Source organism: Oryx dammah, unplaced genomic scaffold (assembly GCF_014754425.2).
Source record: "Oryx dammah isolate SB20612 unplaced genomic scaffold, SCBI_Odam_1.1 HiC_scaffold_8, whole genome shotgun sequence".
NCBI classification, from domain to species: Eukaryota; Metazoa; Chordata; class Mammalia; order Artiodactyla; family Bovidae; genus Oryx; species Oryx dammah.
The window spans coordinates 19,923,401-19,950,910 of NW_024070192.1; the positions used below are offsets into that span (position 1 = coordinate 19,923,401).

The 27,510-nt window shown below is 41.9% G+C and overlaps 1 protein-coding gene across 5 annotated transcripts in view; it reads left to right on the top strand.

The window, feature by feature from the left end:
- The window catches only part of STAT3 (signal transducer and activator of transcription 3), a 73,648-nt gene that overhangs the window by 14,837 nt on the left and 31,301 nt on the right, over positions 1-27,510 (top strand). The gene's annotated exons all lie outside the window — the stretch shown is intronic.

A 27,510-nucleotide genomic window follows, 5' to 3' on the forward strand; every position in this document is an offset into this window, starting at 1 on the left:
TTTTAAAAGATAAGCTGACCCAACAGAGTTTCAATTGTATTTAAGAAGGAAGATGAGCTATCTCCCCAAATTAGACAAGCTTTTCTATGAAATTCTTATCAAAATGCATAGCATACTTGGAAAAATAGGTGACCTCATTGTACACCATAGTTTACCATAATGTGGGCAAACTTCAGAGAGTAGCTGATCTTATCCATTAGCATCTACAAAAGAGAACGTTAAGAAAAAGTCTCAATTACTCATGAAATTAAAATCTGAAAATTTGAGACATGGCTTACATCTTACAATGTAAGTGAGAGAGTGGACATGGCTTAGAAAGAAAAAGAATAAATACTTAGAAAGATAGTAACTTAGAATTTAGAAACCGTATTTAAGCTTGCATTGGAAGTAGCTTATGATCTAAATCCTAAAAATTACACCCAAACAGAACTTGGCCTGAAGCATAAATTCACATTGGATTTTCCAGTCAACCACTCAGCCAAAGAGAACCCTGAGGTTCCAAGATAATGTAACAACTCTATCAAAATGTTAAGTGATCACAAAAGACAGAGATAAAACCAGAACACAAACTTGGAGTCTTGAAATTCCCAGGCTAGTGGACTCATGGAGTAGCCATCATGGTTAACAAAAGAGTCTGAAATGCAGTACTTCGATGAAATCCCCAAAACGACAGAATGATCTCTGTTCATTTCCAAGGCAAACCATTCAGTATCACGGTAATCAAGCCTATACCCCAACCAGTAATGTTGAAGAAGCTGAAGTTGAACGGTTCTGTGAAGACCTACAAGACCTTTTAGGACACCAAAAAAAGATGTCTTTTTCATTATACGGGACTAGAATGCAAAAGTAGGAAGTCAAAAAACACCTGGAGTAACATGCAAATTTGGCCTTGGAGTACGGAATGAAGCGGGGCAAAGACTAATAGAGTTTTGCCAAGAGAACGCACTGGTCATAGCAAACACCCTCTTCCAACAACACAAGAGAGGACTCTACACATGGACATCACCAGATAGTCAACATCGAAATCAGACTGATTATATTCTTTGCAGCCAAAGATGGAGAAGCTGTATACAGTCAACAAAAACAAGACCGGAGCTGACTGTGGCTCAGATCATAAACTCCTTATTGCCAAATTCAGACTTAAATTGAAGAAAGTAGGGAAAATCACTAGACCATTCAGTTCAGTTCAGTTCAGTTGCTTAGTCGTGTCCGACTCTTTGTGACCTCATGAATCGCAGCACGCCAGGCCTCCCTGTCCATCACCAACTCCCGGAGTTCACTCAGACTCACGTCCATCGAGTCAGTGATGCCATCCAGCCATCTCATCCTCTGTCGTCCCCTTCTCCTCCTGCCCCTAATCCCTCCAAGCATCAGAGTCTTTTCCAATGAGTCAACTCTTCATATGAGGTGGAGTTTCAGCTTTAGCATCATTCTTTCCAAAGAACACCCAGTATAGATCTCCTTCAGAATGGACTGGTTGGATCTCCTTGCAGTCCAAGGGACTCTCAAGAGTCTTCTCCAACACCACATTTCAAAAGCATCAATTCTTCGGTGCTCAGCTTTCTTCACAGTCCAACTTTCACATCCATACATGACCACAGGAAAAACCATATCCTTGACTAGACAGACCTTATTCGGCAAAGTAATGTCTCTGCTTTTGAATACGCTATCTAGGTTGGTCATAACTTTTCTTCCAAGGACAGGTATGACCTAAATCAAATCCCTTATGATTATACAGTGGAAGTGAGAAATAGATTTAAGAGACTAAATCCAATAGACACAGTGCCTGATGAACTATGGACGGAGGTTCGTGACATTGTACAGGAGACAGGGTAAAGACCATCCCCACGGAAAAGAAATGCAAAAAAGCAAAATGGCTGTCTGGGGAGGCCTTACAAATAGCTGTGAAAAGAAGAGAAGCAAAAAGCAAAGGAGAAAAGGAAAGATATAAGCATCTGAATGCAGAGTTCCAAAGAATAAAAAAGAAATAAGAAAGCCTTCCTCAGCGATCAATCCAAAGAAATAGAGGAAAACAACAGAATGGCAAAGACTAGAGATCTCTTCAAGAAAATTAGAGATACCAAGGGAACATTTCATGCAAAGATGGGCTCAATAAAGGACAGAAATGGTATGGACCTAACAGAAGCAGAAGATATTAAGAAGAGGTGGCGGGAATACACAGAAGAACTATACAAAGAAGATCTTCACGACCCAGGTAATCACAATGGTGTGATCACTCACCTAGAGCCAGACATCCTGGAATGTGAGGTCAAGGGGGCCTTAGGAAGCATCACTACAAACAAAGCTAGTGGAGGTGATGGAATTCCAGTGGAGCCATTTCAAATCCTGAAAGATGATGCTATGAAAGTGCTGCACTCAATATGCCAGCAAATTTGGAAAACTCAGCAGTGGCCACAGGACTGGAAAAGGTCAGTTTTCATTCCAATCCCAAAGAAAGGCAATGCCAAAGAATGCTGAAGCCACCGCACAATTGCACTCATCTCACACACTAGTAAAGTAACGCTCAAAATTCTCCAAGCCAGGCTTCAGCAATACGTGAACGGTGAACTTCCAGATGTTCAAGCTGGTTTTAGAAAAGGCAGAGGAACCAGAGATCAAACTGCCAACATCCGCTGGATCTTGGAAAAAGCATGAGAGTTCCAGAAAAACATCTATTTCTGCTTTATTGACTATGCCAAAGCCTTTGACTGTGTGGATCACAATAAACTGTGGAAAATTCTGAAAGAGATGAGAATACCAGACCACCTGACCTGCCTCTTGAGAAACCTATATGCAGGTCAGGAAGCAACAGTTAGAACTGGACATGGAACAACAGACTGGTTCCAAATAGGAAAAGGAGTATGTTAAGGCTGTATATTGTCACCCTGCTTATTTAACTTCTGTGCAGAGTACATCATGAGACCGCTGGGCTGGAAGAAGCACAAGCTAGAATCAAGATTGCCGGGAGAAATATCAATAACGTCAGATATGCAGATGACACCACCCTTATGGCAGAAAGTGAAGAAGAACTAAAGAGCCTCTTGATGAAAGTGAAAAAGGAGAGTGAAAAAGTTGGCTTAAAATTCAGAAAACGAAGATCATGGCATCTGGTCCCATCACTTCATGGCAAATAGATGGGGAAACAGTGGAAACAGTGTCAGACTTTATGTTTTTGGGCTCCCAAATCACTGCAGATGGTGATTGCAGCCATGAAATTAAAAGACGCTGACTCCTTGGAAGGAAGGTTATGACCAACCTAGATATCATATTCAAAAGCAGAGATATTACTTTGCCAACAAAGATCTGTCTAGTCAAGGCTATGGTTTTTCCAGTGGTAATGTATGGGTGTGAGAGTTGGACTGTAAAGAAAGCTGAGTGCAGAAAAATTGATGCATTTGAACTGTGGTGTTGGAGAAGACTCTTGAGAGACACTTGGACTGCAAGGAGATCCAACCAGTCCATCCTAAAGGAAATCCATCCTGGGTGTTCATTGGAAGGACTGATGTTGAAGCTGAAACTCCAATACTTTGTCCACCTGATGCAAAGAGCTGACTCTTTTGAAAAGACCCTGATGTTGGGAAAGATTAAAGGCAGGAGGAGAAGAGGAGGACAGAGGATGAGATGGTTAAATGGCATCACTGACTCAATGGACATGAATTTGGGTAAACTCAGGGAGTTGGTGATGGACAGGGAGGCCTGGTGTGCTGCAGTCCATGGGGTCGCAAAGAGTCGAACACAACTGAGCGACTGAACTGATACTGATCTATTTATCTGTCCAAAAAAAACCCCCAAAACCCTCTTTTTAAAAAATATATTTATTTATTGGAGTATAGTTGTTTTATGCCAGTATGTCAGTTTCTGCTGTACAGCAAAGTGAGTCAGCCATATGTATACATATAACCCCCGCCTTTTTTGGATTTCTTTCCCAGTTAGGGTACCTCAGAGCACCAAGTAGAGTTCCTTGTGCTATACTGTAGGTTCTTTATCTTTTTTTTATATATTGAATGATTTGCAATATTGTGTTAGTTTCAGGAATACAGCAAAAAAAAATATATGTAGATAGATAGATAGATAGATAGATAGATAGATAGATAGATAGATAGATAGATGCTTCCCAGATGGCTCAGTGGTAGAGAATCTTCCTGTCTGTGCAGGAGAAGCAGGAGATGAGGTTCCATCTCTGGGGTCGGGAGGATCCCCTGGAGGAGGAAATGGCAACCCACTCCAGTATTCTTGCCTGGAAAATCCCTTGGATAGAGGAGCCTGATGGGCTGCAGTCCATGGGGTCCCAAAGGGTCAAACACGACTGAGCTTACAACAACAACAACATATATGTATGTGTGTGTGTATTTTCCAGATTCTTTACCATTATAAGTTATTACAAGGTATTGAGTATGGTTTCCTATGCTATACAGTAAACCTTATTGTTTATTTTATATTTAGTGGTGTGTAATCTGTTAATCCCATACTCCTAATTTATCCCTTCTTCCAAAAAACATAATTCTTAAGCTTTCTCACCACAAGCTTGTGCCCTTCTCCCTGCCTAGCTTGCCCCCTCTAAGAAAATGGCATCCCCAACTAACCCATGGTAAAAGCCAAAAATTTAGGAATAACGTTAATTCCTCCTTTCTCTCAGGCTTCCCTGGTAGCTCAGATGGTAAAGAATCACCTGCAGCACGGGAGACCTGGGTTTGATCCCTGGGTTGGGAAGATCTCCTGGAGAAGGGAACGGCTACCCACTCCACTCCAGTATTCTGGCCTAGAGAATCCCATAGACTATACAGTATAGGGGGTTGCAAAGAGTCAGACACGACTGAGCAACTTTCACTTTCTCTCATGCCTCTGTTTCTCTTCAAATCATCAAGTCCTGGTCTTCCACCTTGCAGGTTTTAAAAAAGTCTTTATTTGTGTTGTCCTGACTTCCATTCCTGCTCTATGGTAGGCTAGATACCCTGAAAATCTTCCCTCAAAACACCAAGAGGGGACTTCCCTGGTGGCCCAAAGGTTAAGACTTCATACTTCCAATGCCAGGAGGCACAGGTTTGCTCTCTCCCTGGTCAGTGAACTGGGGAACTAAGATCCTACCTGCAGTGCGGCTGAAAAATAAGCCAAAAAACAAACAAAAAAAACCCCACCAAGAAATATTAGATACCCTGAGCTCTCTAGGAAATTAGGGAAATCTTCAGAGGCAAAAATCAAACAGAATCTCCCAAAATAAGGGAGAGGAAGTCAACCTATAGTAGAGGTGGTGGTGGGGGGCATTTCCATTGTTTTACAGCCACTCTAGGCAGCAGACCAGGTCTTGCTCTTGGCGAGGAAGCTGCCAAGTTGAAAAGAATTCCTCAGCATAGGGCTGTTGCTTTTAGAGATTTGAATTTGCACTCCTTTTTGTCCCAGAAACTCCTATCTGAGATTTTTAACAGAGTCTGAACAAATAGCTTCCTTCCTTCCAGATGTGGTATCTAAATTATAACTCCCAGTCACTCACTATCCTACATCTTTATTGCTCTTATCGCAAGAGGTAATTATCATCCCATTGACTTGTCTGTCTTTATCTCCAGGGCAGAAGACCTGTCTGTCTTGTTCTACACCCTATACTCTGCCTGTGCTTCCAGACCCAGGGTTGTTGGTTTTTTTTTTTGAATTTTCTTTTTTTTTAAATGAATGAATGGGTGAGTGATTTGAGTAAGTAGCTTCCTTCAGAGAGAAGATAAAATGATGTTACGTCAGTTTTGTTTTGGTACTAAGCATTTCACTTTAACACATTATTGACTAGAGACATATTAATACGTCTTTAGTCAGCAAACATTATCGACTGAAGAGGTATCAGTGTGTTTTTAGAGAGTGATACAGTTAACATCATGACTTCTCAAGTGGCACTAGTGGTACAGAACCTGCCTGCTAATGCAGGAGATGCCGGTTCGATCCCTGGGTTGGAAAGATCCCTGGGAGTAGGAAATGGCAACCCACTCCGGTATTCTTGCCTGGAAAATTCCATGGACAGAGGAACCTGGTGGGTTACAGTCCATTGGGTTGCAAAGAGTTAGACACGACTGAGCACGGGTGTGCGCACGCACACACACACAGTTAACATCACTGTGCAAAGTTGTTAGAGCTTAAAATTGATCAAAGCTTCATTATACTTCATTATACAACTTTTGATTGTTGTTATCACTCACATTTTGCTCTGTCAGATTTTTGTCCCAAACTTCTGTATATTACAAAGGCAAGTTTATTACTGTAAAAAATTTTTAAATGACACATCGCAAAATTTTGAGTGAAGAATTTTTCGGTGAATTTTATGCAGATACTTTCTCTGATTATCCGAGTAACATATATACTGGACTCTCAGACTATGGTAGTTCTTCAGAATATAGTTCTGATTAAGACAATGTGATTATTAGACCCACAAAAAAAACAAAAAAATCTGAGTGATTCTGATACGGAAAGTGAAAATGAAACTCATGGTGCTGGTGAAGACTTTACAGGTGTGTCAGGTGTGACCATTGAATGTAATAACCTGCAAAGTGTTAGTGAAATGGTAGAATTAAGTTTTGACTGGTCAGAAGAAAAATTACCAGCCACAGGTGTTAGTTTCTGCAAAAATCCCCTGGTCTGTAATGAGTTAGAACAGCATTTTAATTTTTATGCAGAGTAATGCACACAAATAAGTTAGAAATCAAAGACTAACACAAGACATATTAAAAATTATGGTTTTCTGTTCCACTCTTATTTCTAAGTATTGCTTCCCAGAAAAGTCTTATTTATTTTAAAAATTATTTATATTTATTTATTTATTAGACTGTTCTGGGTCTTAGTGGCGGGACGTGGGACCTAGTTCCCACCAGGGACCGAACCCCGACTCCTTCCTTGGGAGCGTGGAGCCTTAGCTGCTTGGAAGGACCACAAGGGAAGTCCCATCATCATAATTTTTAAACCATTTTAGTTAAACCACGAAATCATGCATTTTAAGTAAATAAGTATTGTTTACTGGTAAGCTGCATAGTATACTGTCACGTGATTACATTTTATTTCACATGCAGATTTTTGTCCCCTGGAGTTAATATTTTTATCTTAAAAAAGGATTTAAAAAAAAAAAAAAGAATTTTCATAAAATAAAAAAATTCAAAATTATTTTCATAAGACATCGATTTACTTTTCTTATACCTATTGCTAACTTTCCCCAAATATTCCAACAAATGCCTGGCACTCTCACTGCAGATGCTTAAACACATTCACAATCTGTTCGTTATTTTCTGGGCAACTCTCTCACCTCTCATGATAGTCGTCCTGCAATCTGAGTCTCCTTTTATCTGTCTTTCATATTGGATTCCCCTTTCCCTAGATCTTATGTCTTCCTCTTTCGATCTTGATTGCTTTATTTGCTGAACCACAAATTCTAGTAAAATACTATCAGGAAAAGGTGCCTGGGAGATAACGTTTCTGAATTGTTGAGTATCTGAAATCTCTGTATTCTTTCTTCACCTCAAATGATGGTTTGGGTGGGCACTGAATCATTTGTTCATCAACTCGAAGGCATTGCTGGCTCAATTGGCTTTCAATCCTTCAGTGCCTGTGTTGAAAGGCTTATGATGTTCTGATTTTTTATGCTCTCCAAGAGGCCTGGTTCTTTTCTCTGGAAGTGTGTATGACTTCTTCATTCCCACTGTTCTGAAATTTCACAGAATATGCCTTAGTGCGAGCCTATTTTCATTCATTGGATTGAGTTCTCTTTTCCATCTTTTTTGCTGTGGATTTATTCCAGGAAGTTTTCTTGGTTGTTTCAACCCATCTATTTGATTTTAAATTCTGGCTGTCATTTTCAAGAGTCCTTTCTCAGTTGCCATTTTCATCTTGATCTTCATTTTTTTAATTGAAAAATATATATATTTTTTATTTGATTGCACCAGGTCTTAGTTGCAACACATGGGAATCTTCACTGTGGCAACTGGGATCTCGTTCCCTGACCAGGGATTGAACTCAGGCCCCCTGAACTGAGAGCTTGGAGTCTTAGCCACTGGTTCACCAGAAAGTTGTTTGTCTTAATTTTTATCTTATTCCTGATTAACATATGTAACTTGTCTCTTTGAGGATGTTATTTATAGTTTTGTGAAGTTTTTGTATACTGCTAGTAATTCTCTGGAACCAGTGACAGACTTTATTTTCTTGGGCTTCAAAATCACTGCAGATGGTGACTGCAACCATGAAATTAAAAGATGCTTGCTCTTTGGAAGAAAAGCTATGATCAGCCTAGACAGCATATTAACAAGCAGAGAAATTACTTTGCCGACAAGTCTGTCCAGTCAAAGCTATGGTTTTTCTAGTAGTCATGTATGGATGTGAGAGTTGGACCATAAAGAAAGCTGAGCACCAAAGAATTGATGCTTTTGAACTGTGGTATTGGAGAAACTCTTGAGAGTCCCTTGGACTGCAAGGAGATCCAACCAGTCCATCCTAAAAAAAATCAGTCCTGAGTATTCATTGGAAGGACAGATGCTGAAGCTGAAACTCCAATACTTTGGCTACCTGATGCAAAGAACTGATTCATTTGAAAAGACCCTGATGCTGGGAAAGATTGAAGGTGGGAGGAGAAGGGGACGACAGAGGATGAGATGGTTGGATGGCATCACCGACTCGATGGACATGAGTTTGAGTGAACTCTGGGAGTTGGTGATGGACAGGGAGGCCTGACATGCTACAGTCCGTGGGGTTGCAAAGAGTTGGACACGACTGAGTGACTGGACTAAACTGAGTATTCTCTTGATTCCTGAGTTCCTCTTTTCTTTTGTTCATCTCTCTCATATTGAAAGTTTTCTTCAAAAGTCTAATAGGTGAAGTTGAATGGTCTTAGTTGCTTGTTAGGCTTCCCTGTGGGGCGACTGGGGGAGGCCCTGACTGCCAGGCTTCTTGGAGCTGATGTATGTGGCTTCTCATCTGATTGCCATTATCTGTTTAGTGCATCCTCAGCTGTGCCTGGTATCCCCAAGTCTGGAGTTAGCTTTCTCCAGGCAATGAGTGTTCTTTCTGGGTTTGGAGAAAGGTAATTATCTAGGGGGCTAGATGCTCTTTATACAGGTTTTCAACCAGTTCTCCTATTTTAATCCAAACTTTTCACCCCTCCCTTCAAGTATCTCCCACCTCCAACTTTGAGCTTTTGGGGTGTTACACAGCAGACACTTACTGTTCAGTTTTCTCGGCTGTACTAGGTCAGTTAACATCACTCTACTTTCTGAATTCTAGAATTTTATTGACATATTTTGTCCATGGTCATCTCATTTCCCATTCTTTGTCCTTGTGGGTTTGTACCCATTGCCCCGGCTTTACTGTCACTTTAGTAGGCTTGTGGGTCATGTTTAACCAGAAGATCTGTATTCTGTTCTCTTAGCACCCCTGTGTTTGCACATGCTGGTCCCTCTACGTGGACTGGTTATCCCTTCCTTTCTAGCATTACCAGCTCTCCTGCAGACCCACTGTACCTTGTGAAGTACTCTCCAAGAAATGGAGAGAGGAGGAGATAGAAGAGAAGGAAGAAGAGGAAGTAAAGGAGGAAAGAGGAGAGAGATTGGAGTCAAGGCTTATATTCAAGGTTTTTAGCATGAGCACATGCAGGAGTGGAGGTGTCATTTGCTAAAATAGGGGAGATTGAAGGAGAAGTTGGCTGGGAGAGGTTTTTAATGAAAGGGTTAGTTCAGGGTATATTAAATTTGGGATGCTTGTTAGATATCCAAGTGGAGACGTTGAGTAGACAGAGGGTTCTGGAGTTCATGGGAGAGGCTAGGGCTGGAGATGTAAATTCGCGGATTGTCAGATGTTATTTTGAAGAAATTGGGACTGGATGACTCATTTAGAAAGTGAGTGCATAGGGGAAAGAAGAGATTAACTAGCAAAGTAGTTTTAACCGCAAAGCCTTTCCTTTTAAAACTACAAATTCCTTTCTCATGGAAGTTGGGCTCTATCAAGATGACATTCCATCAGTGTGTTAGTAGAAGTGTTGGTCTGGTCACCAAGGGCCATAACCCAACTGAAGTTTTAGTAGCACAAAGCCCCCACCATCTTGTGCTCACTAATTCTGTGGCAGGGAATCTGTAAGGCAGAGGTGGCTGGTCTTAGCTCTGCAGTGTCGGGGGCCTCAGCTGGGAAGACTGGAACATCTGGGGGCTGTTATCATTGGGAGGCTGCTTTACTCACATATCGCCTGGAATGAATCAGCGGCTGACCTCAGCCGGGACTGTACACCAGCTGTCTCCACGTGTGGCCTCTCCCGCCTTGGGCTTGTCACGGGGTGTTGGTTGGGTTCTGGAGAATGAGCCTTCCGAGGGAATCAGCACTGCTGTTATAACTCTGTTGGTTGGAGCAGTCATGGACTTAGCCAGATTCAAGGGCAAGGGACAAAGACTCCTTCTCTCAAAGAGAGGAGTATCAGAGAGTTTGGAGCCATTTTTTATACCCACCCCAATGCCCTTTTGAGTTTGAGGTTCTGACCCCAAACCACAGTCACTTTGAAGGAAGAGGTTCTAAGACAGGATCCACAGATAAGGATTCCCAGCCCCAGATATCTGGCGCTCCAGGCTAAGTGTCCAGGATCAACTTTGTATCTCTTTAAGGGAAAGTATCCTGAATAAATTAAAGAAAAACTTCTTCCTTCTCTTCAGTAAGTGTTGAACTATATTGTGAGTCTGTGACACTGAGATTCAGAAATTTAGGTACTCTTTCTCTGCTTTATTTCAGTTGCCTATCTTAAAAGAATATTACTAAATTACACAGCATTCTAAATCAGTGGATGCTTTTTGACTCTTTTCATTTGGGCTTTGGCCAAAGATAATAGTATCTGCAGGCTTCTCCCCACCCCAACCCCTGCCCCACCCCAGCAACTTGCCCTTCTCGCTTTGCTGCTTCAAGCCTGGAAACTCTGACATGATGATTTACTTGCCCAATGTACAGTGTGTTTCTTGAGGGCTATACTCCTGTTTTTATTTATTTAAAAAAATATTTATTTGGCTGTGGCGGATCTTTAGCTGCAGCATACAAACTCTTGGCTGTGGCACATGGGATCTTATTCCCCAATTAGGAATTGAACCCAGGCCCCCTGCATTGGGAGCTTAGAGTCTTGGCCACTGAACTACGAGGGAAGTTCCTATACACCTGTTTCTAAGAGTTGGCAGCTTGCCTCTGATTCCTGTCACGGTGAGTCCCTCTGCATTCATTGGAAGGATGCTTTGCTTCCCTCTAGAAAAACCTCCAAATTCTAGGTAACTGGTCATACGGGGTAGAACTAGTCTTATTTTCTTAGATGCGGTTGCCGTATTGTTGGCGTGCCTTTCAGCACTGTAGCCATCAGTGACTGTTAAGTAGGAACTTTTGCAGTGGAGGTGGTGTTTATGTGTGTGTGTGCAAATGTGAGTAAAGGAGGTTATAAAGGGCACTACTCATTTGGTGTCTTAAATCTGATATCAGAATGATATGTAAGGGTCAAATGGAGGAGATGGAATCAAAACAAGAAAAAGCCTCAGCCGCATTTGTAGGTGCTGTGAGCATTCAGAGTTGAAGCAGTGACTGGACCCTGGGTAGGGTTAGGGACCAGGGCTAAGTTCTCCGGAGGAGATGGGAAAGGGACGTACAATGCCACCAAGGGGAAAACTACTTTAGGGAAGAGCACCAGCGAAGAAGGAACAGTCTGTGGAGGGTGGAGGTGAGGTTGGAGGTGAGATAAGTTGACATTCTGAAAGTCATCTTGAGACCCAAGAGAGGAGCTGGAGGGGCCAAAGTTGGCTGAGGAGTTGGGGAACCTTAGTGGGTGTAAAGATTTTGGATGGGACAATGTTTTTGAACTGGAGGAGTGGCTGTAATTTTACTCTTATTGAAAGGTCACTGAAGGGTCATCCTCGAATTTTTCAAACAGCAAATCTGAAAGAGTTTGGTTTGCTCCTCAGAATACTTCTTACTGGATGCAGGGTCCTTGTCTGGAAGAATATGTTTCAGTCCACTGACTGAGCTGTAATTCATACCAGGGGTTTATTTGTACTATATGTCTGAGTATCTGTTGTGAGCTGGGCACCCTGCTGGATGCTGCGGGGTGAAGGGAAGAACAGACTGGTGAGCAAAAGCCCAGGCTCTTCCTGTCCTCAGGCTGGCAGCTTGGCATAGAGGTTACCAGTTCAAGTTACGGAGTCCACAGTGCTCACTCAGGCCCAAGTACAGAGAACACCGGGAATCCTTCCCAACAGCAAAACTGGGGGGAATTGTAAGCTAAGGGTACATGCATATTAATGAAGGGGCTTGAGCAGAGGTGATTTCAGCATACAACTGGGGCAAAGGTCAACCTTCACCTGAGGCCGGGCTTTAGTTGATTGAAGTCCGGAGTGTCCACATCTTCCTTCCATCCTTCGCCTGGGTGGGGGCCTTGTAAACTGTTATGCGTATCCCTTGTGGAGGAAGTAGGACTCTGCTTTATCACTTTGTTATTGTTTGCCTTTTCTCTGTTGGACTCCTGTGTTCCCTTAAGACCATTAATTACTGAGACCTGTTCAGGGGCAAACATTGCAACCAGGATTAGGCCAAAATGGCTTCTCTTATGTGAAGAAAATCATTCCTGGTTCTCCTTCTTTAGAGGCATGACAGAAAACCATTCATGGTTCTTTCAGTTCCGTTCCGTTCAGTTCAGTCACTCAGTTGTGTCCGACTCTTTGCAACCCCATGAATCGCAGCACGCCAGGCCTCCCTGTCCATCACCAACTCCCGCAGTTGACTCAGACTCACGTCCATCGAGTCAGTGACGCCATCCAGCCATCTCATCCTCTGTTGTCCCCTTCTCCTCCTGCCCCCAATCCCTCCCAGCATCAGGGTCTTTTCCAATGAGTCAACTCTTCGCATGAGGTGGCCAGAGTATTGGAGTTTCAGCTTTAGCATCATTCCTTCCAAAGAACACCCAGGACTGATCTCCTTTAGGATGGACTGGTTGGATCTCCTTGCAGTCCAAGGGACTCTTGAGTCTTCTCCAACACCACAGTTCAAATGCATCAATTCTTCGGCGCTCAGCCTTCTTCACAGTCCAACTCTCACATCCATACATGACTACTGGAAAAATCATAGCCTTGACTAGACGGACCTTAGTCGGCAAAGTAATGTCTCTGCTTTTGAATATACTATCTAGATTGGTCATTACTTTTCTTCCAAGGAGTAAACGTCTTTTAATTTCATGGCTGCAGTCACCATCTGCAGTGATTTTGGAGCCCCCCAAAATAAAGTCTGACACTGTTTCCCCATCTATTTCCCATGAAGTGATGGGACCGGATGCCATGATCTTCGTTTTCTGAATGTTGAGCTTTAAGCCAACTTTTTCACTCTCCTCTTTCACTTTCATCAAGAGGCTTTTTAGCTCCTCTTTACTTTCTGCTATAAGGGTGGTGTCATCTGCATATCTGACGTTATTGATATTTCTCCCGGCAATCTTGATTCCAGCTTGTGTTTCTTCCAGTCCAGCGTTTCTCATGATGTACTCTGCATAAAAGTTAAATAAGCAGGGTGACAGTATACAGCCTTGATGTACTCCTTTTCCTATTTGGAACCAGTCTGTTGTTCCATGTCCAGTTCTAACTGTTGCTTCCTGACCTGCATACAGATTTCTCAAGAGGCAGGTTAGGTGGTCTGGTATTCCCATCTCTTTCAGAATTTTCCACAGTTTATTGTGATCCACACAGTCAAAGGTTTTGGCATAGTCAATAAAGCAGAAGTAGGACCTGGTTCACTTATACCAAATCACTGCATTACTAACTCCCTCCCTCAGGCTACATTACAAAGACCCATTAAAATGCATGTATTTTATGTAGAAGGGAAAGTTGAGCTTATCATTTAACAGGACTAATCTGATGACAGAGGATGAAATCTGATCACATGGACTACAGCCTGTCTAACTCAATGAAACTAAGCCATGCCCTGTGGGGCCACCCAAGATGGGAGGGTCATGGTGGAGAGGTCTGACAGAATGTGGTCCACTGGAGAAGGGGATGGCAAACCACTTCAGTTTTCTTGCCTTGAGAACCCCATGAACAGTATGAAAAGGCAAAATGATAGGATACTGAAAGGGGAACTCCCTGGGTCAGTAGGTGCCCAATATGCTACTGGAGATCAGTGGAGAAATACTCCAGAAAGAATGAAGGGATGGAGCCAAAGCAAAAACATACCCAGTTGTGGATGTGACTGGTGATAGAAGTAAGGTCTGATGCTGTAAAGAGTAATATTGCATAGGAACCTGGAATGTCAGGTCCATGAATCAAGGCAAATTGGAAGTGGTCAAACAGGAGATGGCAAGAGTGAATGTTGACATTCTAGGAATCAGCGAATTAAAATGGACTGGAATGAGTGAGTTTAACTCAGATGACCATTGTATCTACTACTGCAGGCAGGAATCCCTTAGAAGAAATGGAGTAGCCATCATGGTCAACAAGAGAGTCCGAAATGCAGTACTTGGATGCAGTCTCAAAAATGGCAGAATGATCTCTGTTTCCAAGGCAAACCATTCAGTATCATAGTAATCCAAGCCTATGCCCCAACCAGTAACGCTGAAGAAGCTGAACGGTTCTATGAAGACCTACAAGACCTTTTAGAACTAACACCCAAAAAAGATGTCCTTTTCATTATAGGGGACTGGAATGCAAAAGTAGGAAGTCAAGAAACACCTGGAGTAACAGGCAAATTTGGCCTTGGAGTACAGAATGAAGCAGGGCAAAGGCTAATAGAGTTCTGCCAAGAGAATGCACTGGTCATAGCAAATACCCTCTTCCAACAACACAAGAGAAGACTCTACACATGGACATCACCAGATAGTCAACACTGAAATCAGATTGATTATATTCTTTGCAGCCAAAGATGGAGAAGCTCTATACAGTCAGCAAAAACAAGACCAGGAGCTGACTATGGCTCAGATCATGAACTCCTTATTGCCAAATTCAGACTTAAATTGAAGAAAGTCGGGAAAACCAGTAGACCATTCAGGTATGACCTAAATCAAATCCCTTATGATTATACAGTGGAAGTGAGAAGTAGATTTAAGGGACTAGATCTGATAGAGTGCCTGATGAGCTATGGATGGAGGTTCATGACATTGTACAGGAGACAGAGATCAAGACCATCCCCATGGAAAAGAAATGCAAAAAGCAAAATGGCTGTCTGGGGAGGCCTTACAAATAGCTGTGAAAAGAAGAGAAGCAAAAAGCAAAGGAGAAAAGGAAAGATAGAAGCATCTGAATGCAGAGTTCCAAAGAATAGCAAGGAGAGAGAAGAAAGCCTTCCTCAGCGATCAGTGCACAGAGATAGAGGAAAACAACAGAATGGGAAAGACTAGAGATCTCTTCAAGAAAATTAGAGATACCAAGGGAACATTTTATGCAAAGATGGGCTCAAAAGAGGACAGAAATGGTATGGACCTAACAGACGCAGAAGATATTAAGAAGAGGTGGCAAGAATACACAGAAGAACTGTACAAAAAAGAGCTCATGACCCAGATAATCACAATGGTGTGATCACTCACCTAGAGCCAGATATCCTGGAATGTGAGGTCAAGTGGGCCTTAGAAAGCATCACTACAAACAAAGCTAGTGGAGGTGATGGAATTCCAGCTGAGCTATTTCACATCCTAAAAGATGATGCTGTGAAAGTGCTGCACTCAATATGTCAGCAAATTTGGAAAACTCAGCAGTGGCCACAGGACTGGAAAAGGTCAGTTTTCATTCCAATCCCAAAGAAAGGCAATGCCAAAGAATGCTGAAACCACCGCACAATTGCACTCACCTCACACACTAGTAAAGTAACGCTCAAAATTCTCCAAGCCAGGCTTCAGCAATATGTGAACCATGAACTTCCAGATGTTCAAGCTGGTTTTAGAAAAGGCAGAGGAACCAGAGATCAAATTGCCAACATCCCCTAGATGGAAAAAGCAAGAGAGTTCCAGAAAAACATCTATTTCTGCTTTATTGACTATGCCAAAGCCTTTGACTGTGTGGATCACAATAAACTGTGGAAAATTCTGAAAGAGATGGGAATACCAGACCACCTGACCTGCCTCTTGAAACAGGTATATGCAGGTCAGGAAGCAACAGTTAGAACTGGACATGGAACAACAGACTGGTTCCAAATAGGAAAAGGAGTACATCAAGGCTGTATACTGTCACCCTGCTTATTTAACTTTTATGCAGAGTACATCATGAGAAACGCTGGGCTGGAAGAAGCACAAGCTGGAATCAAGATTGCCGGGAGAAATATCAATAACCTCAGATATGCAGAGGACACCACCCTATGGTAGAAAGTGAAGAGGAACTAAAAAGCCTCTTGATGAAAGTGAAAGAGGAGAGTGAAAAAGTTGGCTTAAAGCTCAACATTCAGAAAACGAAGATCATGGCATCCGGTCCCATCACTTCATGAGAAATAGATGGGGAAACAGTGGAAACAGTGTCAGACTTTATTTTTTTGGGCTCCAAAATCACTGCAGATGGTGATTGCAGCCATGAAATTAAAAGACGCTGACTCCTTGGAAGGAAAGTTATGACCAACCTAGATAGCATATTAAAAAGCAGAGACATTACTTTGCCAACAAAGGTCCATCTAGTCAAGGCTATGGTCTTTCCAGTAGTCATGTATGGATGTGAGAGTTGGACTGTGAAGAAAGCTGAGTGCCAAAGAATTGATGCGTTTGAACTGTGGTGTTGGAGGACTCCTGAGAGTCCCTTGGACTGCAAGGAGATCCAACCAGTCCATCCTAAAGGAGATCAGTCCTGGGTGTTCATTGGAAGGACTGTTGCTGAACTGAAGCTGAAACTCCAGTACTTTGGGCACCTCATGCAAAGAGTTGACTCATTGGAAAAGACCCTGATGCTGGGCAGGATTCGGGGCAGGAGGAGAAGGGGAGGACAGAGGATGAGATGGCTGGATGGCATCCCCGACTCAATGGACAGGAGTTTTGAGTGTTGGTGATGGACAGGGAGGCCTGGCATGCTGCGATTCATGGCGTGGCAAAGAGCCAGACACGACTGAGAGACTGAACTGAATCTGATGACAGTGGATGAAATGGTTAGATAGCATCATCAACTGAAAGGATGGGAGTTTAAGCAAACTCTGAGAGATAGTGAAGGACAGGACACCTGGTGTGTTGCAGTCCATGGGGTCCCAAAGAGTCGGACACAACTTAGCAACGAAACAACAACAATCTGATGATTTAATCTCCTTTTCCCAGGGCATTGAGGAAATGTATTTAGCACATGAAATGCTGATGAAAGGGATGCCATGAGGGGAAGGAAAAATACAGCTGTGAGGTACACCCAACACAGACAGGGATGCTATCCAAAATTTTTTTTTAAAGCCGAGAGTGGCCCCCCAAATATAAGGTGGTTAATTTTTTGTTGTTGTTTGTTTTGTCTTTTAATTAATTAATTTTTGGCTGTGCCAGATCTTTGCTGCTATGTGAGGACTTTTCTCTAGTTGCAGGGAGCAGGGGCTGTTTGCTGGCTGTGCTGCGTGGGCTCCTCATCGTGCTCGCTTTTTTAGTTGCGGAGCACAGGCTCTGGGGCACGGGGCCTTCAGTAGTTGCGGAGCACAGGCTCAGTTGCTCCGAGGCATGTGGAATCTTCCCCAACCAGGGATAAAACCTGTGTTCCCTGCATTGGCAAGCAGACTCTGAACCACTGGACCACCAGGGAAGTCCCCATTATTTTCTTATTACTTACAGAACAGTCCCTCAAAAGAGGTCTACTTCCCCATTTTACTAAAGGAGAAGCCTGTTCAGTAGTCAAATAATGTTCTCCTCCTCCCATATAGCTGATAAATGACCTTCAGGGTTTTGCACCCAGGCCCATCCAAGGTCAAGTCTCTTGGTCCTTGGCTTCACACCACACAGCTTCAGGGGAGTGTGTCTGGTTGGGGGAGGGGTCATGTGGCAAAGTGGGAAGGTCATGTGACATTCAGATTTGGTCTCTGTTGTGGTTTTTATCTGGAGCTCAGACCTGTTCTCAGGCAACTTTAACCATAAACTTCACATTGAGTGACAAAGCATGTTTAGTTGTGTTACTTTCAGTTTAGAGAGAATGTATTTGTTCTGCTGTTACTGTTTAATCTGAAATAGTTATGATCACATGTGCCTATCCCAAATGCAGTATGGGGAATACATCACATTAAAAAAAAAATACTTCCATAGCACTGTTAGATTTGAAATAATAAGAGGCCCTGGTAATTCACAGTTTTCAGAATCTTTTTCTCAAAGGTAGCTGTTTGAGCACTAGATGATCATTAGTGCTTTGGGTTTTGCTTTTAACATCCTAATTGCCCTTCATGGGTCAGGGCACTAGGTTTTCCTTCCATTTTGCTGTTCACATTCCTGGTCGTCTCCACCTCTTACATTTAACTGTAAACCTGATACGTTTTATTCTCTTATGTTTCTGGATTTAAATTAGATAACTACACCAAAGTAGCGCTAGTGATAAGACCTTACACATGTCAGGATTTGGAATGGAAAAAAAATCATGTGCTCAACACAAGAGTCTTGAACTTTTCCAAGAATTAAAATGGGATAGTGGACTTTCCTGGAGACTGCCTGCCAATGCAGGGAACACAGGTTCGATCCCTGGTCCAGGAAGATCCTACATGCTGAGCAGCAACTAAGCTTAGTTGCTGAGTGGCAATTGAGCCCGTGCATTGCAACTACTGAAGCCCACTTTCTAGAGCCCAAGAACCGCAACGAGAGAAGCCACTGCAATGAGCAACCCATACACCACAGCTGGAGAGTAGCCCCCACTGGCGTGAACTAGAGAAAGCCTTGTCGCAGCAAGGAAGGCCCAGCACAGCTAAAATAAATAAAGTTGGATAAGAAGAATGAGGGATAGTAGAATTTGAGGGGTTGCATGTACTTCAGAGTGTCATTAAAACTATTCTTTCCCTCACTTCTCCAAGCTCCGCTGCTGCTGCTAAGTCGCTTCAGTCATGTCCGACTCTATGCGACCCCATGGATGGCAGCCCACCAGGCTCCCTGTCCCTGGGATTCTTCAGGCAGGAACACTGGAGTTGGTTGCCATTTCCTTCTCCAATGCATGAAAGTGAAAAGTGAAAGTGAGGTCATTCAGTTGTTTCCGTCTCCAAGCTCTACTCCCCAGTAATTTAGTAGTACTTCTTTCTTATAATCAGTTTTGCCCACATTAGTAGGCAACTGTAATTCAAATTTTCTTATATCTCAATGTCCATTCTTTTTTTTTTTTTGCAAGGAAGTGTTGGCTTCTAACTTTAAAACAAATATTTTATTATCTGTAATTGAATATATTTGATTATTACAGTGAGGTTAGTTCAGATTGGGCACTCAAGTGTTTAATACTTTGTCCTTTTAGGAAACCAAAACTGGGTGTCTGTATATACATCTTATTGTGAAGGCAAATGTCTAGTCTTTTTTTTTAAAACATTAGTTCATTATTTTTGGTTGTGCTGGGTCGTTGCTGCTTAGAGGCTTTCTCTAGTTACAGCAAGTAGGGGCTACCCTTCCTTGTGATGCTTGGGCTTCTCGTTGCAGAGCACGGGATCGAGGGCTCACAGACTTCAGTATTGCAGCACACAGGCTCAGCAGTTTTAGCTCCCAGGCTGTAGACTGCAGGCTTGGTAATTATGACACACAGGCTTAGTTGCTCTGCAGCATGTGGGATCTTCCCGGGTCGGGGATCGAACCCATGTTCTCTGCATTGGCAGGCAGATTCTTATCCAGTGTCACTGGGGAAGTCCCCAACATCTAGTCTTAAACTTTATAAAGGAACTGTTTGGATTTGTAAGCAACGAAATCACATATTTACTATCCAAGTGTACTTATTTTGAATTATTTTATTTTTTTGGTCACACCATACGGCACGTGGAATCTTAGTTCCCTAGTCAGAGGTCGAACCTATGCCGCCTGCGTTGGAAGTATAGAGTCTTTTTTTTTTTTTTTTTTAATTTATTTATTTATTTTTAATTTTTACTTTACAATTCTGTATTGGTTTTGGCATAGATTGACATGAATCCACCACAGGTGTACATGCGTTCCCAAACATGAACCCCCCTCCCACCCCCCTCCCCACAACATCTCTCTGGGTCATCCCCGCGCGTCAGCCCCAAGCGTGTCATATCCTGCATCAGACATAGACTGGTATTTCGATTCTTACATGTTATTATACATGTTTCAATGCCATTCTCCCAAATCATCACACCCTCTCCCTCTCCCTCTGAGTCCAAAAGTCCGCTATACACATCTGTGTCTCTTTTGCTGTCCTGCATACAGGGTCATCATTGCCATCTTCCTAAATTCCATATATATGTGTTAGTATACTGTATTGGTGTTTTTCTTTCTGGCTCACTTCACTCTGTATAATCGGCTCCAGTTTCATCCATCTCATCAGAACTGATTCAAATGTATTCTTTTTAATGGCTGAGTAATACTCCATTGTGTATATGTACCACAGCTTTCTTATCCATTCATCTACTGATGGACATCTAGGTTGTTTCCATGTCCTGGCTATTATAAACAGTGCTGCAATGAACATTGGGGTACATGTGTCTCTTTCAATTCTGGTTTCCTCTGTGTGTATGCCCAACAGTGGGATTGCTGGGTCATAAGGCATTTCTATTTGCAATTTTTTAAGGAATCTCCACACAGTTCTCCATAGTGGCTGTACTAGTTTGCACTCCCACCAACAGTGTAGGAGGGTTCCCTTCTCTCCACACCCTCTCCAGCATTTATTGCTTGCAGATTTTTGGATCGCAGACATTCTGACTGGTGTGAAGTGGTACCTCATTGTGGTTTTGATTTGCATTTCTCTTATAATGAGTGATGTTGAGCATCTTTTCATGTGTTTGTTAGCCATCCGTATGTCTTCTTTGGAGAAATGTCTATTTAGTTCTTTGGCCCATTTTTTTATTGGGTCGTTTATTTTTCTGGAATTGAGCTGCAGGAGTTGCTTGTATATTTTTGAGATTAGTTGTTTGTCAGTTGCTTCATTTGCTATTATTTTCTCCCATTCGGAAGGCTGTCTTTTCACTTTGCTTATGTTTTCCTTTGTTGTGCAGAAGCTTTTAATTTTAATTAGATCCCATTTGTTTATTTTTGCTTTTATTTCCAGAATTCTGGGAGGTGGATCATAGAGGATCCTGCTGTGGTTTATGTCAGAGAGTGTTTTGCCTATGTTCTCCTCTAAGAGTTTTATAGTTTCTGGTCTTACATTTAGATCTTTAATCCATTTTGAGTTTATCTTTGTGTGCTGTGTTAGAAAGTGATCTAGCTTCATTCTTTTACAAGTGGTTGACCAGTTTTCCCAGCACCACTTGTTAAAGAGATTGTCTTTACTCCATTGTATATTCTTGCCTCCTTTGTCAAAGATAAGGTGTCCATATGTATGTGGATTTATCTCTGGGCTTTCTATTTTGTTCCATTGATCTATATGTCTGTCTTTGTGCCAATACCATACTGTCTTGATGACTGTGGCTTTGTAGTAGAGCCTGAAGTCAGGCAAATTGATTCCTCCAAAAGTATAGAGTCTTAACTACTGGTCCGCCAGGAAGTCCCAACATGATTACTTTATAGTCTTGTAACAATGTCTTCTCAAAAGGACTGGTTTCTATAGACCTTAGTACCATTTGCTGCTGCTGCTGCTAAATCCCTTCAGTCGTGTCCGACTCTTTGCGACCCCATGGACTGCAGCCCACCAGGCTCCTCCATCCATGGGACTTTCCAGGCAAGAGTACTGGAGTGGGTTGCCATTGCCTTCTCCGTAGTACCATTTATATGTTACTTTTTACTTGGGTTGCCTTAGTCACTGGGCCTTTCCTGACAGCAAAGAGGAGCTTAGTGTAGACAACAGATAAAATACAAGTATGAATAAATATGCTGTTTTAAAGGTAGGTGTTTCTAATACAGAGTATGGCTAACATCCAAAGAAAAATCTTGTGACGTACTGCAAGGTGGAACAGAAACTATCTTTAGATCTCTGTATGTTCTGGGTGTTTGTAGACACCTGGTTTTCCTCTCTCTCCTCACTTTCACCCCGATTCATTCACCCCTTGTCATAAATCCACTGGTGCATGGATGCAAAGAACAGGTGTTAATTTTAAAAATATATTTTATGAAATGATCTAATGAAGCCTTTTTTAAGTGGTCTTGACTTGTGGTTCTCAGTACATCCCTTGGTTTCTTTAGATCGAAGTACGTAAATGAAAACTGTGACTTAGTGGATGAAACTTTTCAGCGATCTTTACAGTAATAAGTTCCCCATTAGACAGTAGTTGTTTGCCTTTTGACTTGTTGGTAAATTATCCCCAAGAGGCTGAGAAATTCCTGTTCTGAAAAGTCCAGAAAGTCTTTGGTGACTTGCTGTTTCATTTTTATTGTTCTTTTCTCTTCAGTTGTAGAAAACAGGATCAAACTTACCTTTCCTTTATCTGCTAACATTTGATATATGTGGACCTTAAAACAGAGTTAAGTCCTGGAGAGGGACTTCCCTGGTGGTCCCATGGCTAAGACTCCAACCTCTCAGTGCAGGGGGGCCTGGGTTTGATTCCTGGCCAGGGAACTAGACTCCACATGCCCCTGCAAGTAAAGATCCCTTGTGCCACAACTGAGACCCAGCACAACCAAATAATTAAAAAAAAAAAAAACAAACCCACACACCTGAAGAGAATTAGAGAATGTATTGCCCTAAGCCAGCCACTGTATAGAATGAATTGCCTTCCCTCCTCTGCCAGGAGTGGTACTGGGCACTCACATTGTTGTGCAAATTTCTCTGATTTGGGGTTCAGTGAAAGTGGTTTTTAAGTCACGTTTAGAATTAGAATCATTCCATAGATAAATACTTTAGCTAGAGTTTAACGAAGTCCTTCAGATTAACTTGCAATTCGAAAAAGCAGAATTGAAATTGTGAAATAAAGTGGACTTGAAAAAAAATGTTTTGCAGTTAAGACAGTTACCACAAAGCTAATTGGCAATGGTTTCCTCGACAATTTGGCTAATGCTCTTTCTCTTTATAGAACATCTGTTTGGTTGCCTCAAGTCTTAGTTGTGTCACGGGCTGCATCAGGTTGTAGTTATGGCACGTGGGAGTCTTGTTGAGGTGTCTGGGCTTCTCTCTAGTTGCAACTCATGGGCTTAGTTGCCCCAGGGCTCATACCCGAGTCCCCTGCATTAGAAGGCAGATTCTTAACCACTGGACCGCCAGGAAAGTCCCGGCTAGTGAGCCGTTAGGGATCCACAGTTCTTATGAAGAACAGTTGGCCTGTGGCTCCTATTAGTTAAATATGGTTAGTAGCTAAGCAGCTGGTAAGGAAATCACTGTTTGACCCTTTGCTGAAAATACTACCTGTTCTTTGGCTTTCATTTAGAATGATTTTTTTTTTTTAATATAAGAGAGCTAATACACTATTACCTACACCGATTAGAATGAGACATAGAACATAACATTAGTCATTTTTGGTCTTTTAATTTTATGGAAAATAAAATATTGTTAGCTCGTGTCTGGTTTAAGAAATAGCCCAATTATTGTACTAACTAGCACTAAAATCACTGCAGGTGGTGATTGCAGCCATGAAATTAAAAGACACGTACTCCTTAGACAGAAAGTTATGACCAACCTAGACAGCATATTAAAAGCAGAGACATTACTTTGCCAACAAAGGTCTGTCTAGTCAAGGATATGGTTTTTCTGCTAGTCATATATGGATGTGAGAGCTGGACTATGAAGAGAGCTGAACGCTGAAGAATTAATACTTTTGAACTGTGGTGTTGGAGAAGACTCTTGAGAGTCCCTTCGACTACAAGAAGATCCAACAGTCCATCCTAAAGGAAATCAGTCCTGAATACTCATTGGAAGGACTGATGTTCAAGCTGAAACTCCAGTACTTTGGCCACCTGATGCGATGAGCTGACTCATTTGAAAAGACCCTGATGCTGGGAAAGATTGAAGGTGGGAGGAGAAGGGGACGACAGAGGATGAGATGGTTGGATGGCATCGCTGACTCAATAGACATATGTTGGAGTAAACTCCAGGAGTTGTGATGGACAGGGAGGCCTGGAGTGCTACAGTCCATGGGGTTGCAAGAGTCGGACAGGACTGAGTTATTGAACTGAACTGAACTGAGCACTAACTAAAACCCAAACAACAACAGCAACAAAAACCTTCTGAGTAATGAATTAGAAATGAGTCGGCAAACTTTCAACAATTTGTAATTTTTTAATGATGTAAGAGTTTGAAAATGCAACTATTGAGGCATGAAAGTGAAAAAGTGAAACTGTTAGTCAACTCTGACTCTTTGCGACCCCATGGACTGTAACCTGCCAGGCTCCTTCCTCTGTCCACGGAATTCTCCAGGCAAGGATATCGAAGTGGGTAGCCATTCCCTTCCTCAGGGGTCTTCCTGACTCAGGGATCAAACCCCAGTCTCCTGCACTGCAGGCAGATTCTTTACCATGACTCCATGGTTAATCCAGACGTGAGCAGGGATAGGGGATGCTGCTTCATAGTTTTAATTTGGACCTTCAAGGATCAGACTGTAATGGCTCTGTATTTGTATCCACGATCAGCAGTTAGCCTATTTTTTAACTGACTTATAACACAGGAGTTTATTATGAAAAGGTGTCTATTTCTTTAAGTACTTTATTAGAACCACAGCTATTGGATTACATAATCTGTAGTAGTGTCCAGCAGAAATGGAATACAAGTCACATATGTAGTGTTAAAGTTTCTAGTAGCCACAGTAAAAGAAGTAAGAAGAAATAAATAAAATTCATCTTAATGGGGTATTTTATTTAGGGACTTCCCTGGTGGTCCCATGGTTAGGACCCAGCGCTTTCACTGCAGGGAGCTTGGGTTTGATCTGGGAGCTAAGATCCTGCAAGCCATGCAGAGCAACCAAAAGGAAAAAAAAAAAGATAGTAAAACTTTATCCAGTATATCTAGAATATTAACATTTCTATATTAATGAGTATTTTGTTTTTGTACTGAGTCTTCAAAATTCAGTGTGTATTTTACAGCCTGTCTGGTTTGAAATGAGCCACATTTGCAATTGCTCAGTAACCACATTCAGCTACTGACTGCTGTATTGAATTATGTAGATCTACAGTTTTGACATTCACATGAGACAGAAATCTATATAAATTGGCATATTACACAGATTTCTATGCAAATCATGTCCTGAGAAACACAAGGCAGATCCTGAAGCTTTTAGCCTAAGAGGCAGGCAGATTTTAACTTGGTCCTAATGTGAATATTGTAAGAGTGTTCTAATGGCCTTTGATTTCGTTTTTCTTTTTTAAATTTTATTGGAATATAGTTGACTTACAACTTTGTGTTAGTTTCAGCTCAGTGATTCAGTTATATATTATATATATATATATATATTCATTCTTTTTCAGATCCTTTTCCCATATAGGTTATTACAGAATATTGAGTAGAGTTCCCTGTGCTACACAGTAGGTCCTTGTTGGTTATCTGTTTTATATATAGTAGTGTGTGTGTGTTAATCATAAAGTCCTAATTTATCCCTCTCATCCACATTTGCTCTTTGGTAACCATATGTTTGTTTTTGAAATCTGTGAGTCTTTCTGTTTTGTAAATAAGCTCATTTGTATCATTGTTTTAAAGGTAAATGCCACATGAGTGATATCGTATGATATTTGTCTTTTCTGTCTGACTGACTTCACTTGGCATGGTAATCTCTAGGTCCCCCCATGTTGCTGCAGATGACATCATTTCATCCTTTTTATGGCTGAGTTGTATTCCATTGTGTGTGTGTGTGCATGTATCACACACAAATGCCACATTTTCTTGCTCCATCCCTCTGTTGATGGACACTTAGGTTGCTCCCATGTCTTGGCTATTGTAAATACTGCAGCAGTGAGCATTGGGGTGTGTGTATCTTTTTGAAGTAAAGATTTTCTCCGGGTCTATGGCCAGGAGTGAGATTACGGGATCATATGGTAGTTCTATTTTTAGTTTTTTAGGGAACCTGCATACTGTTGTTCATAGTGGTTGGAGGCCTTTGATTTCCTATTGAGAGTAAAATTCAGCACGGTCACAATGCTTCAGCAGTAGCATGCGCTTCCTCACTGTTTAGCACACACGTGTTACTGCCCAGGTAGCCTTGCACTGGTACTGTGGCAGGTTAGTCTTGGGGGTGAGCAATGCTTGGGTGGGAGGTGGTGGGCGGGAGAGACTGCAAGGGAATGGTAGCTGAAAATGTTCGAGACATTGGTTTTTATAAAAATCCCAAGCAGTGAGAAAACTTAACTTATTCTAACATTGTTGGAAGATTTAGCTTATTTATTAAAAAGAATTAGCCTGACTGGGGCAAGTGCCTCATTCTGACATTCTCATTTCTTTGCCTTACTGAAGTTTTCACCAGTGGAACTTAAGCCTTTGGTACTTAAGCAGGGAAATACCTTAGATTTGTGGTGTAAGTATAAAGCACATATTGGGTTTAGAAAACTTTGTATGAAAAGAAGAATGTAATGTATCTCATGAATAATTTTTGTATGATCACACGTTAAGGTGCTAACATTTTGGATGACTTAGGTTAAGGAAAATATATTTTTAAAGTTAATTTTACCTGTTTCTTTTTACTTTTTAAAATATGGTTCCTAGAATATTTAAGATCACCTATGTGGCTTGCATTACATTTCATTGGATAATGCTGCCTTAGATAGTTATTTGTTGAATGTAAAGACTGCTGGGTGGGGCCAGCCTCTGCTCTCCTGAATATATGCTTGAAAGCTTGATCCATTGACATTATCTTTGTAGTAGCAAGGGGGTCTGCTGCATCTGTCCCCCCAAGAGAGGGGAGGAGAACAGCAGCACAGCTCTCTGGAATTCTATAATTTGGGTTTGTTCAGCTTGAGTTGCTCCTTGGCATGTGGAGTCTTCCCAGACCAGAAGTCGAACCTGTGTCTACTGCATGGGCAGGCAGACCCTTAACCACTGGCCCACTAGCGAAGTCCTGCCCAGTTCTTTTTATGAAAGGACCAGTAATTAGGTGCTTCTTCATGCCTTCTCTGAGAAATCAAACACTCTATATATGTGTTTGTATATATTCTATCTCTCAGTAAATGTTCTTGCTGTCCCAGAGAACCATGTCAATATACTCTGATCTGTACATACCTTAGTCTTTGGCTACTCCTTGTAGTTATCCTTTACAGCTTCTTAAGATTGTTGTTGTTATGTTAGTCGCTCAGTCGTGTCCAACTCTTTGCAACCCCATGGACTGTAGCCCACCAGGCTCCTCTGTCTTTGGAATTCTCCAGGCAAGAATACTGGAGTGGCTAGCCATTCCCTTCTCCAGGGAATCTTCCCAACCCCGGGGTCAAACCCAGATCTCCTGCATTGCAGGCTGATTCTTTACCGTCTGAGCCACCAGGAAAGCCCAGTTCTTAAGATTACTTGGTCTCTATTGCTATTTCAGTGACCTAAGCTATTCAGAAAGAGGATTTAAGGTGGTTAGCTGGCTTGCCTTCTCCTTCCTGAACATTTCTCA